Here is a 12971-nt window from a genome sequence, read left to right on the forward strand (position 1 = left end):
TTTGAACGGCAGGACCCCGCTGAAGCCTTTTGACTACTTCCGTTATATTCAACTTCGGGATTATGCCCGAGCTGCCAGGATCAAACGAGCGGCACAGATGCCCTTTACGTTCTTCGAGAAGATATGCTGCAGGGAACAGTTTCCGAGAGGACTAATCTCCTGCATATACGCACACCTGAGTACCCACACCTCGGAATGGGGGACCATGAAATACACTGATCAATGGGAAGCGGACTTAAACGAAGTGTTAGAAGGAGCTGAGTGGCAAGAAATTTGGGAAGCAGCCGCGGCCTCTTCAGTGTGCGTAACCCTGCAAGAACAATCGTATAAGACCCTTTTCCGATGGTATGCCACCCCGGCGACACTTTTCCGCATGGGAAAGATTCCGACGGACGTATGCTGGAGAGGCTGCGGCCAGAAGGGTACGTATATTCATATGTGGTGGGAATGCCCGATAGTGCAGATATACTGGAAGAAAATAGCGACGTTATTAGGAGATGTATTTGACAGGGTGGTGGAGCCAGACCCGTGGGTATTCCTGTTATCGAGATCCCTAGAGAATTGGTCACGAACAGAACAGACCCTCCTCCACAGAATAACCCTAGCCGCAAGGCGAGCCTTAGCGCAAACGTGGCTACAGAGCGACACCCCCACCTTAGCATTCACAAAACATAAAATAAAGGACACATATCTGATGGATAAACTGACGGCTCAGGTTAGGGGGACTATCAGGAAATTCGAAAAGATCTGGGACCCGTGGGTTAGCAGCATAGCTAACGACTGAGATGTAACCAGACAAGATTGTTCTTGATTAAAACCCCGCCACACTAACGAAGTCGGGGGGTTTGGACTCCCACCGTCCCACTTGTATCTTATGTCGCAGAGCGATTGCTCACAGTGACGCCTAGGACAGATAGCTGGTGGAGGGGGATCACTCCCCCTTCCCTATTATCGTTACTGGAACAGAGGTGCTGCTCGGACCGACCTCCTTCCCATAATCCGCCTCATCCCCACTCGCCTCCCCTCCCTTTTTTCCTTCCCTTTCTCCTTTCTTTTTTCTCCCCTCTTTATATCTGCATATCTCCTTCTCCTCGAATCTTCGAGGAAACTTACCTTCTTTTCTACCTTTGAAATCACGATATTTTGAACTATCTTATGAGACCAGCATAAGGGTTTACTTGCAGCCGCCGGGGTTATGGGGGGCTTGCCGCACAGCTAGAGATGCAAATGCGATTATTCATAACTCCCTTAGTTGCATAGTATTGTGACTACATTACGATAGTTCATTGTTATATCTTGTTGTTTTAAGATTTAAAAAAAAACTAAAAACACTTTGCGAGATGTACAGCGATACTTAAGATCGCTTTATCAGGACTGGAAATTATGGGCAACACCATATTGGACGAGCATGGACATTGGAATGTGACACACATGCATAGTGCGTCGTCACGAAAGAGGTTATCATGGACTACCATTAACATTACATAGTTGCACACCATCATACCGTATTTCCGTTCTGTATTGTTGCTTTTATGTATGATATGTATCTGCTGTCTTGCAATGAAAAATAAAGAATATAAAAAAAAAAAAAAGGGACAGTCCCATGTAGGAGCAAAGTGACCTAATGACAGTGACATGTTTAATGGGTTAAAGGGACAGTCCCATGTAGGAACAAAGTGACCTAATGACAGTGACATGTTTAATGGGTTAAAGGGACAGTCCCATGTAGGAGCAAAGTGACCTAATGACAGCGACATGTTTAATGGGTTAAAGGGACAGTCCCATGTAGGAGCAAAGTGACCTAATGACAGTGACATGTTTAATGGGTTAAAGGGACAGTCCCATGTAGGAGCAAAGTGACCTAATGACAGTGACATGTTTAATGGGTTAAAGGGACAGTCCCATGTAGGAGCAAAGTGACCTAATGACAGCGACATGTTTAATGGGTTAAAGGGACAGTCCCATGTAGGAGCAAAGTGACCTAATGGCAGCGACATGTTTAATGGGTTAAAGGGACAGTCCCATGTAGGAGCAAAGTGACCTAATGACAGTGACATGTTTAATGGGTTAAAGGACAGTCCCATGTAGGAGCAAAGTGACCTAATGACAGTGACATGTTTAATGGGTTAAAGGGACAGTCCCATGTAGGAGCAGAGTGACCTAATGGCAGCGACATGTTTAATGGGTTAAAGGGACAGTCCCATGTAGGAGCAAAGTGACCTAATGACAGTGACATGTTTAATGGGTTAAAGGGACAGTCCCATGTAGGAGCAAAGTGACCTAATGACAGTGACATGTTTAATGGGTTAAAGGGACAGTCCCGTGTAGGAGCAAAGAAGCTATATGGCATTTTATAAATGTGACAAATGACCTAAAAATGGTGACCATTAATTAAAACTGTATTTTATCTTGAGCGGCCAAAGGAGAAAATTTACTATGCTTTTAAGAATGGATAACTTAAGATTTTTTTAATTCTCCAAAATACCTTGATTGGTTTATTTTCTCAAAAACACAAACAATATAAAGATTACAGTCAGTAACAAATGTAACAGAAAAATAGTATTAATATTAACATATTAAATAAAAACAAAATGTAACCTATCGCAACCCAACCTGGCACTGTGAACATAGACTAAATAAAACGGACAAACAGATAAAAAAAAAGAAACACTCATTTATTAGAAGAAACAAACTATTTGTATTAACGCAACGTTGCAGCCTGTCACAGGAAGCTTGTTATCATTACATAACACCGCAGGCCGCCTGTCCGCCCCCATAAACCCGCCTCGCCATTTTGGCAGTCTGTTATTATTGGCTTGTAAAAAGCACAGTGTTAAATACTGAGAAAAAGGTTGGAATAAAAGAGGGGAGCATGAGCCTTTCAACCAAAATCAAAAAGATAATGGGACCTCCTCAAGTTCCATTCAGACCATGACCACCCTCGTTCAGACGTGACACAAACAGCAATGTGAGCAAAGTCTCAGCTGAATGGAAATCCCTCAATCTGTCCTACAAGGTCATTGGGCATATTGAAAGGGAAGCTAATTAAGATTGCCAACACAGTTTATTTTCTTAGGTACCTTTGGAGTACATCTGAGGTCTTTTTCTGATGAGGACCTCCCGTAATGCCAATAAAATAAACAGAAAAGGGCTCTGTCAAAATATTTCTGTCACAAAACTGGCGTGGGCCCAGATGAACAACTGAACAACGACCATTATCAGAATACTTGAAAGAGATTGTAATTGTGGGACCTCACAAACAAGTATAACATTCATCCACATCAGACAACAAGGACATAGGCGGTCCAGCGGTGGGAGGGACACGGACCACTGCAAGACGGCGCTAATTAAAAACGCTGCCCACAATGACATCACTAGTGAGGTGAACGTGCTTGCGGCATCACGTTTTCGCCGTGCATGCATGTTCTGGGGTAATGGGACGCAAATTAGCTAATAGCAGGATTTACTGGGTTATTTAAACCCAAACCTGCAGTTGTTCAGTGCCCTGTCGTGGTTTTCATCCTGTTTTTTATCCGAGAGCGTGTTCCTGATTCCAATTATTGGTTTTTGATCTTGGCTTGGCTTCCCGTATTTCTGGTATCCGTGACCCTTTGGCTTTGTTCTTACCGTATTTGTTCCTTTCTGTATTCCTGACCTCACCTCGTGACTGTTTATTCTATTACATTAATTCCGGCCATTCTAAGGCCCGGTAATACGTTGTTACTGTTTGTATTTGTTGTGCGTTTTACTTAATTCTGCGTGTTGGGCCACTGGATCGTCCTGACAGCCATTATGTGAACAAATTACAAATATACACAAGTTTAATGTAAAAGATCTCTACGAGAGAACATTCTCTGTCTATAGCTATATTAGGAGTATATTTGCCAAGAGTCCAGTTAATATGAAACAATGTATTAAAGTACAAATTACAAGTAAACTATCTGCAGTGATTGTGTGTGACAGTGATAGCAAGTTGCACAATTGCAAGTTCACCTCACCCTAGTGAACACAGATGCACGCTCAACTCACAACAGGGCATTAACTCTATATTCTGCTACTCAACCTTTTTGTAAACTGTAGGGAGATGTTGCCTTCTGAATACAGTCTTAGTGTGCACAGATAGTTGCTATTTGATATTTCAAGGTTAAGAAGACAGGATTGGCGTTATTTCCGCCTTCCCTAAAGCAAAGCCAGGTATTCTTCCAGCCAGAGCAAAGGTGACGGAGGCTGATAATGTCAGGGATTCGAGTCAGTAACCAACATTAGCATAGCAGGTTAATAAATTACTCAACAGAAACTGAGACTCCAAACACACAAACAGGTAAACACACTTTTGCTGCCAGGAAGAAGACATGTGGCAAGTTACTTCAATGTTTGAGCAAATCCGCACGTTTAATGTGTTAAAGTGACCTAATGACAGCGACATGTTTAATGGGTTAAAGGGACAGTCCCATGTAGGAGCAAAGTGACCTAATGACAGCAACATGTTTAATGGGTTAAAGGGACAGTCCCATGTAGGAGCAAAGTGACCTAATGACAGTGACATGTTTAATGGGTTAAAGGGACAGTCCCATGTAGGAACAAAGTGACCTAATGACAGTGACATGTTTAATGGGTTAAAGGGACAGTCCCATGTAGGAGCAAAGTGACCTAATGACAGTGACATGTTTAATGGGTTAAAGGGACAGTCCCATGTAGGAGCAAAGTGACCTAATGACAGTGACATGTTTAATGGGTTAAAGGGACAGTCCCATGTAGGAGCAAAGTGACCTAATGACAGTGACATGTTTAATGGGTTAAAGGGACAGTCCCATGTAGGAGCAAAGTGACCTAATGACAGGGACATGTTTAATGGGTTAAAGGGACAGTCCCATGTAGGAGCAAAGTGACATGTTTAATGGGTTAAAGGGACAGTCCCATGTAGGAGCAAAGTGACCTAATGAAAGGGACATGTTTAATGGGTTAAAGAGACAGTCCCCTGTAGGAGCAAAGTGACCTAATGACAGCGACATGTTTAATGGGTTAAAGGGACAGTCCCATGTAGGAGCAAAGTGACCTAAAGACAGTGACATGTTTAATGGGTTAAAGGGACAGTCCCATGTAGGAATAAAGTGACCTAATGACAGCGACATGTTTAATGGGTTAAAGGGACAGTCCCATGTAGGAGCAAAGTGCCCTAATGGCAGCGACATGTTTAATGGGTTAAAGGGACAGTCCCATGTAGGAATAAAGTGCCCTAATGACAGTGACATGTTTAATGGGTTAAAGGGACAGTCCCATGTAGGAGCAAAGTGACCTAATGACAGTTACATGTTTAATGGGTTAAAGGGACAGTCCCATGTAGGAGCAAAGTGACCTAAAGACAGTGACATGTTTAATGGGTTAAAGGGACAGTCCCATGTAGGAGCAAAGTGACCTAAAGACAGTGACATGTTTAATGGGATAATAGGGAAGATTACACTGTACCATTCTTCATGCAATATGCCCCTTTATTTGACCTATTTAGGAATTATGATATTAAATTATTGGTTTTCTAAGTGAACTCTGACCTCAATGCTCAGAAAGTGCTGCATTAATGAACTCTGACTAACCGGAATGAGTGTTCGTGATGGAAAGCAATAAGAGAACTAATTGAGAGTTAGGCCAAGATAGATTAATGTGCAAACCTACAAATCCTGACATAGGAAATCATTTGCAATATGTATTTATTCACGTTGTCTGAAGAAAAGACAAAGTACCAGGTGTGCAGATATAATTAGTGACAAAATGCTCCTCCCTCACCGGATGAGGTAACCCTCCCTTGTCACCCCTACCCCTCTTTATGGTTCTATTACAGGCATTATTTGAATGCGTCTCGCGCAAACATCAATAGAAAGCTTTGAAGACTTGTGTTTTGACAAGAGCTTGTTAGGACAAGATAGAGGAAGGCTTCTGAGAACAGAACCTCACTGAACAATGACCCTACCCTGCCTGACAAGTAGTCACTACGCCACCTCCTAATGTAAACAGATCCACGCTCCATTGACCACAAAACCTGAACCCCTTCTGTATGAGCACTCAGTCTGCTATATCAAACAAAACACCCGCTATGAGCAGACTATGATCTTTAAAGGGATACTATAGTCACCAAAACAACTACAGTTTAATGCAGGGCTTGACAAATTTGCTTGAAAACTAGGATCCAGCTAAAAAAGTTAGGAGCCAGATTTTTAAAGGTCAAAAATATAATTCTTAAAAGAACACTAGAGAGACCAGATCCACTATAGCTTACTGTAGCTGTTCTGTAGTGTATATATTGTCTCTGCACGCTTTTCAATGTAAACACTGACTTTTAGACTAAAGGCAGGGTTTACATTGCTGTCTGACAACACCTCTAGCGACAGTTACTCAGACAGCCTCTAGAAGTGCTTCCCGGGTCAGTGCTGCACAGTGTGCAGCACCTACATTTATGCTTCCCATAGGGAATGGTGTAATTCTCTTAATGAGGTTACCCTTTAAGAGAACAGTAATATTCATTTCACAGTTGTAACATTAACCGTCATAATAGTTTTGCAATTTATTGTATTAAAAAAAATATTATTCCTATTGCATCTCTTGCAAAAAGAGGCTGCATTCATGGGATAAAACGTCTTCATAATTTGAACACCCTGCAATTCCCACTAGATCTAAAAATTCAAAAACTCTATAAGGCAGGAGAACTACTTTTTAAAACGTTTAAATTGCATTAACAGGACAGGTTTAGCTGTACTGTCATGTTTTATGTAGTATTATTCATTTACATGTATCTATTTGGATTGCCTTCCCTAGATTTTGGTTAATACGCTTAACTAGTATACCGTCACATCTCAAGTGCCTTCTAAAAGGCGAAAACAAAGGACATAATTCAAATTGGAAAGGGACACTCCAAGGCGCCTAGACACTCCATCAAAATGAAGTGGTCTGAGAGCAGTGTCCCTGGCATTTTAACCGTTTTTTTAGGAATGGCAATGTTGTCTTTGCAGAGTTAAAGGGATATTCCGCACACGGAAAGCAGTTTAGCTTGCTAAAGTGCTTTATGTGTAAAGAATGTGTCCTCGCTTTTCCATCTTACAAAAAGTGCAGATTTCGATAGAAAACAGCACCATTATGAACTTACACGCTCTTGGCTGTCAGAGAGACGGTCCTGTTACTTCCTGGTTTGGTTAGCTCAGTGGAGCTAAACTCCAGAGGCAGCAATTGCTCAGAGCCTTGAACAGACGTATCATGTGCTGTATTGGTTTTACTCTAATCCCCACTTCGAACAACAATAATCATTCCACGGCCAGAGTCATTTTGATCATTCCCATTCGCAAGTTCGGTTTGAACAACAATTGAACCTCTGACCCATGTCTGCATGCTTTTATACAAAAGGTTTGGGTGATTAGGGGTTGCATTATTGAGCAGGTATACCTAATAAAAATAGTATCATGCCCATGTTCATGTGCAAATTAAAAAAAACTAAGTTCTCTGAAATGGACAATTACTTGTAAGGTAACAGGATAACGCTGAATATTTGTTCGGTTTATAAAGCAACCTGCAGCTTTCTACCGGCCATCAGACCAGGACTACACTGACCACAACAAAACTTGTACGGCTCCAAAAACACATACAGTGAGGGGGGAAAGTATTTGATCCCCTGCTGATTTTGAACGTTTACCCACTGACAAAGAAATGATCAGTCTATAGTTTTACGGGTAGGTGTATTTTAAAAGTGAGAGATAGAATAGCAAAATAAACAAAAATCAAGGAAAACACATGTCAAAAAAGTTATAAATTGATTAGCATGTCAATGGGTGAAATAAGTATTTGACCCATTTGACTTGGTACTTGGTGGCAAAACCCTTGTTGGCAATCACAGAGGTCAGACGTTTCTTGTAGTTGGCCGCCAGGTTTGCACACATCTCAGGAGGGATTTTATCCCACTCCTCTTTGCAGATCCTGTCCAAGTTACCGGTATTAAGGTTTTGAGGCTGACGTTTGGCAACTCGAACCTTCAGCACCCTCCACAGATTTTTTTATGGGATTAAAGTCTGGAGACTGGATAGGCAATTCCAGGACCTTAATGTGCTTCTTCTCGAGCCACTCTTTTGTTGCCTAGGCTGTGTGTTTTGGGTCTTTGTTATGCTGGAATACCCATCCACGACCTATTTTCAATGCCCTGGCTGAGGGAAAGAGGTTCTCATCCAAAATTTGTTGGCATATGGCCCCGTCCATTGTCCCTTTGATGGGGTGCAGTTGTCCTGTCCCCTTATCAGAAAAACACCCCCAAAACATTATGTTTCTACCTCCATGTTTGACGGTGGGGATGGTGTTTTTGGGGTCATAGGCAGCATTCCTCTTCCTCCAAACATGACTAGTTGAGAGCTCGATTTTCACCGAGTTTTCCTCTGAATCCTTTAGATGTTCATTGGCAAACTTCAGGGCTGTACATGTGCTTTCATGAGCAGGGAGACCCTGCGGGTGCTGCAAGATTTTAGTCCTTCACGGCGTAGTGTGTTACCAATTTTTTTCTTGGTGACTATGATCCCAAATGCCTTGAGATCATTAACAAGATCCTTTCATGTAGTTCTGGGCTGATTCCTCACTGTTGTCATGATCAATAAATCTCCACGAGCTGAGATCTTGCATTGAGCACCAGACCAAGGGAGACTGGCAGTTATTGGCGATGGTCTGGAAGCCCATTCCAGCCTTGTGTAGGTCTACAATCTTGTCCCTGACATCCTTGGACAGCTCTTTGGTTTTGGCCAGGGTGGAGAGTTTGAAATCTGATTGATTGATTCTGTGGACAGGTGTCTTTTATACAGGTAACAAGCTGAGATTAAGAGCACTCCCTTTAAGAGAGTGCTCCTAATCCCAGCTTGTTACCTGTATAAAAGACACCTGGGAGCCAGAAATGTTGCGGATTCATAGAGGATCAAACACCTATTTCACTCATTGACATGCAAATCAATTTATAACTTTTTTGACATGCGTTTTTCTGTATTTTATTTTGCTATTCTGTCTCTCACTGTCAAAATACACCTACCATTAAAATTACAGACTGATCATTTCTTTGTCAGTGGACAAATGTTCAAAATCAGCAGGGGATCAAATACTTTTTTACCCTCACTGTAACCCCTTGACTGATGGAGGGATATATACATTGGGTAAATAAATTAATATTGCAATACCACAATGAATAATATTACATCACAGGACTCAAGCAAGAATGGGAGCATGATAGAACGTGTTGCCAAGAGAAAAACGTCCCCTCTTTTCTGCATGCTAATTAAAAATAAAGTCAGGTTCTCGTTTGTTAGCCAACAGCTTCCCAGCGGCCAGACAGACCTAATCAGCTTAAGTAGATTTCATTTATTTTGTCTGCTCCTCTGTACACCACAAACATATAAACAGCCCTACCAGCCAAAATATCCCTTCTGGCACAGAGGGATCATCCCTGCTCAGATCTTTCATGGAGTTTAAAGGGACACCAATGCTACAAGTTCATTTCAGTTTATAGAACACTAGAAAATATCAACAATCTGAATAAAAGCTATAACTCCTGTATAGACATACTGTTACTGCAGACAGGGCAGACACTTCCTGGTCACATGAATAATTTCATTGAATCTATCTGTAAATCAGACTTCGACCTTATTTTGTACAGTATGGGGGGGGGGGGTTCAGATCCTGTATTGTACAGTGTGGGAGAGGGGGGATGGAATCAAACCCTGCATTGTACAGAGTGTGGGGGGGGGGGGGGGGGATCAGACCCTGTATTGTACAGAGTGGGGGGGGGGGGAATGGGAACAGACCCTGCATTGTACAGAGTGTTGGGGAAAGAGGGGAATCAGACCCTGTACAGTATGAAGATATAAGACCCTGTGTTATACAGTAAGGTTGGGGGACTAGACTCTGTATTATACAGTGTGGGGAGGAGCAAACCCTGCATTGTACAGAGTGGGGGGGAAATCAGACCCTGTATTGTACAGAGTGTTGGGGAAAGAGGGGAATCAGACCCTGTATTGTACAGTATGAAGATATAAGACCCTGTGTTATACAGTATGGTGGGGGACCAGACTCTGTATTATACAGTGTGGGGAGGGGGGGGAGCTAACCCTGCATTGTACAGAGTGGGGGTAATCAGACCCTGTATTGTACAGAGTGTTGGGGAAAGAGGGGAATCAGACCCTGTATTGTGCAGTATGAAGATATAAGACCCTGTGCTATACAGTATACCAGACTTTGTATTGTACAGTGGGGGGGGGGGGGGGGGGGAATCAGACCCTGTATTGTACAGAGTGGGGGGGGGAATCAGACCCTGTATTGTACACAGTGTTGGGGAAAGAGGGGAATCAGACCCTGTATTGTACAGTATGAAGATATAAGACCCTGTGTTATACAGTATACCAGACTCTGCATTGTACAGTGTGTGTGTGAGGGTGAGGGGGGGGGGGTCACATCCTGTATTGTACAGCGGGGGGAAGATCAGACCCTGTATTGTACAGTATGGGGGGGGATCAGATCCTGTATTGTACAGTTTGGGGGGGGATCAGACTCTGTATTGTACAGTATGGGGAGGTCAGACTCTGTATTGTACAGTATGGGGAGGTCAGACTCTGTATTGTACAGTGTTTGGGGGGGGGGATCAGATTCTGTATTGTACAGGGTGTTGTAGGCAGGGGGTGATCAGATCATACAGAAATGAGACAGACTGTGTTGACAGAGCTCTGTTAGAAGGTAGGGTGTAGCTCCCATAATTTCCATATCTGCTGCCCCCCGGCTCACCCTGCAGAATCCCCTGCTATTCATGCAGCAGCTGTTCCTCCTGCTCACAATACTCACCTCCAGGCCAAAAACTCTTCATAGCCTCCTATCATCCACCATCTATTACGCTCTAATAGATATCCCTTGTAGCGTGCCGGATTATTAACCCTTTCACAGCTGCAGGAGCCAGCCACAGGCCTTGGGAGGCCTCACTCACATGTGGGATCTCATGTTTTCCTTTGACACAGCAAGCTGCGGCGTGACAGATGTTTTCTTCACAATAAACAGCAGGGTGTACATTACATGTCAAACCTGCCTGGCAAGTCCCACACTGCACGCCTCCTGACGGATGTACCATGGCCACAGATCCTGGGTGCGTTTCGTCTGAGCAGTGCACAACAATATGTACACCTGGGGGCGAGATCCTCTGTGCTCTCTCCTCTTTGAGAAACATCTATTATTAATTCTACACTTCAAATCAAGCTTTTTAACACTCAAGCATGTAGTCTGCTATAAAAAAAAAAAAAGATGGATGCGATCATGTAATATTTACTCATAACGTGCAATGATGGAGGAGGGGTACAATTTCAGCAATGTTTCAATAATAAGGCCTTATGATCACAGAGGAAGAGACACACCATGTATTGTAGAAAGTTTGCATGATATTTGTATAGAAGCACTAAACACAAAGGGTGACGATTAACACTGCCATTTTACTGGCAAGGGAAGGGTTAACCAGCCACGGCCAGGTGCCCACGCACCTGTGGGTTTTCAGTGCAATGAAGAAAGCAGATTTGCAATGGATTTCACAGGTCAGCAGCCGTATTAATATTTAGTCTCTCTTTTCTGCAATGTTTGCACGACACAAAGTATTTATCTTTGGCACTTTGTGGAGGTGTTAAGTAGCTAAACAGAAACTGAAAAAAGGGTAACTTGCTAGGAGGAGAACCGAGACAGGGCAGCAAGGGTAAGGAGACAGAAAAGAAAAAGAAGACAGAGGCAAATTGAAAAAAAAAAAAGAGGAAAAGGAAAAGTAGTAAGAAGAAATAGGTGGAAAAAGTGATGGTGAGAGGCAGAGCAGGTGGAGAGCCGCGGCGGGGAGAGCGGCAGCAGGTGGAGAGCCGCGGCGGGGAGAGCGGCAGCAGGTGGAGAGCCGCGGCGGGGAGAGCGGCAGCAGGTGGAGAGCCGCGGCGGGGAGAGCGGCAGCAGGTGGAGAGCCGCGGCGGGGAGAGCGACAGCAGGTGGAGAGCGACAGCAGGTGGAGAGCCGCGGCGGGGAGAGCGACAGCAGGTGGAGAGCCGCGGCGGGGAGAGCGACAGCAGGTGGAGAGCCGCGGCGGGGAGAGCGACAGCAGGTGGAGAGCCGCGGCGGGGAGAGCGACAGCAGGTGGAGAGCCGCGGCGGGGAGAGCGACAGCAGGTGGAGAGCCGCGGCGGGGAGAGCGACAGCAGGTGGAGAGCAGCGGCAGGGAGAGCGACAGCAGGTGGAGAGCAGCGGCAGGGAGAGCGACAGAGGGTGGAGAGCCGCGGCGGGGAGAGCGACAGCAGGTGGAGAGCCGCAGCAGGTGAAGAGCCGCAGCGGAGAGAGCGACAGCAGGTGGAGAGCCGCGACGGGGAGAGCGACAGCAGGTGGAGAGCGACAGCAGGTGGAGAGCCGCGACGGGGAGAGCGACAGCAGGTGTGTGGCGAAACCAACCACTGGGCCCTGGAGAAGCCTGTTTGCTAGCCTCCTACCTGCTGACTATGGCCCCTGGGTTATTTGGGGCATATTGTACTTTACATTGCTGCAACTGGCCCTTTTAAAATCATCGATGGACATATTGGGACTTTTTGGGAAACCGACCTCGCCACGTGTCCTTGGAGGGGGCCGATTGCCCGCCTCTTGCCTTTGGACTATGGACCAGACTTTATGGGAATGTGATACCCCAGATAGCTATACCATGGAGCCTATTCATAATGAAAGACTATGGGAAAGACTTTAGCTCCATGGCAATTGTACTGTGTGAGTAGGATCTGCGCGCTATTCGGTAGTTTTGTGCGCGCAGATCCCAGCTATCTGGGGATAGGTGAAATGTCTGTGTGTTATGTGTAAAAGGTGAATTTATGTATTTTAAAGTGTTTTACTGTCTTTGTGTCCCCATGTGCTTAATGGAGTCTGTCTCTGTGCTGGGAGATAATTGGATTACTTCTCCAGCACAGAGAAGGCCCT

General features: G+C 44.4%; 1 protein-coding gene across 3 annotated transcripts in view; it reads right to left on the reverse strand.

Moving 5' to 3' along the window:
- SIPA1L3 (signal induced proliferation associated 1 like 3) overlaps positions 1-12971 on the reverse strand; it is a 186304-nt gene that overhangs the window by 150774 nt on the left and 22559 nt on the right. Inside the window, exon 1 of one of the 3 annotated variants that reach the window (XM_063431088.1) lies at positions 10843-10995. The exons of the other annotated variants lie outside the window; for them this stretch is intronic. The gene's annotated coding sequence lies outside the window, so the exon portion shown is untranslated. Of the gene's footprint in view, positions 1-10842; positions 10996-12971 lie in introns of those variants that run through there. 3 annotated transcript variants of the gene reach the window in all.

Source organism: Pelobates fuscus, chromosome 9, assembly GCF_036172605.1.
Source record: "Pelobates fuscus isolate aPelFus1 chromosome 9, aPelFus1.pri, whole genome shotgun sequence".
In the NCBI taxonomy this organism is placed as follows: Eukaryota; Metazoa; Chordata; class Amphibia; order Anura; family Pelobatidae; genus Pelobates; species Pelobates fuscus.